Source organism: Micromesistius poutassou (genome assembly GCF_964030765.1).
Source record: "Micromesistius poutassou genome assembly, chromosome: 8".
In the NCBI taxonomy this organism is placed as follows: Eukaryota; Metazoa; Chordata; class Actinopteri; order Gadiformes; family Gadidae; genus Micromesistius; species Micromesistius poutassou.
The window spans coordinates 8,533,518-8,534,866 of record NC_140278.1 but is presented as its reverse complement, the minus strand read 5'-3'; positions in this window follow the sequence as shown (position 1 = coordinate 8,534,866).

Below are 1,349 nucleotides of genomic sequence, written 5' to 3'. Positions count from 1 at the left end.
GAGAGACTCAGAGAGAGCATATGCTTGTGTGTGTGTGTGTGTGTGTGTGTGTGTGTGTGTGCGTGTGTGTATGTGAGTGCCTATGTGCGTGCGTCACGTGCATGCATATATGTGTGTGTGTGTGTGTGTGTGTGTGGGGGGGGGGGGGTCAGACAGCTGCATGCTGCAGGTCACCATGCCAGCAGTATGGATGTAAGGGATTAGAATGCCCTCATAGAGTCTGCTCCTGTCTTCACCCTGACCTGCTCCTCTGCTCGTCTGCTGTAAGCTGCTTAGCAAAGTAGCAATTTATCCCTAAGTTTTGAGACACACACACACACACACACACACACACACACACAGTACATTCACATTAGAGAGATACCCTTTCCACACTTCTTCCCTCTCAACCAACCTCACTGAATTCATTCATGAAGAGACGCGAACACAAACACGCACCCTTGTGGCATGCGTCTCAATGTCGTCACTTTTAATTACCGATTGCCTTTAATCACCGAAATCCCATTCCGTTGTGCGCCTGCGTTTTGAGTTCAGCCAATCGAGGGTTGATGTTGCTTGACCGACACCCTCCCAAACAACCCCCGCTCCCCTCCCTCCCACCCGCCCAAGTGCCCTCTGAGCATAAGCCAGGTCCCCGCTGCACGCTCCAATTATGATCTGGACCTCACCCCTTCCCCTCCATCTCGTTGGGAGAGGGGAGCTGAAGAGAGGGAGGGTGGGGGGGCTGAGATGGGAGAGCAGTCGGAGAGGCGTTCCAACACGTGCCCGGGCTCCTCTCCCTCGTCCGTTTGGTTTGTGTCGGGTGTTGAAAGAGTTGGTCCTTTCATTTCCGTGGATATGGAGACAAAATGACGAGAGGAATTTTATCTTTGTGTTTTTTTTTTTTCTCGGGGGGGGGGGGGGAGGCTGGATTGTGTCCCGCTGCCAGGCTGGTTACGTGGCCTGGCCTGCAAGATCTGTGTCTCTGTGACGGGACATCTCCGGAGCTCTCCTGATTGACGATAGCACCGCACATACCAGATACATAGATTAACACTTCCCCATTGGTCATCCATTCATTCAGTGCTGAAGATAAACCATCACTTTGTACCACTGATGGATTTTTATGTCCAAGTTTATGTTTGCTCACATTTGATCGGCCTAAAGATAGACTACTTGAGAGAATAAAATGTGTTCATAGGGACATTTGGGAAATCCAGAGGAATTATGTTATGATGGTGCTGGATGTTATTGATTACACTCGATAATGGATGTGAGTCCATGCTTGACGTTCTGTAACAAGGATCATAACAGGATCCTGTCAAGTTCATGACAGGGCATTCAGGCCTCATAACGAGATCATTGCCCTC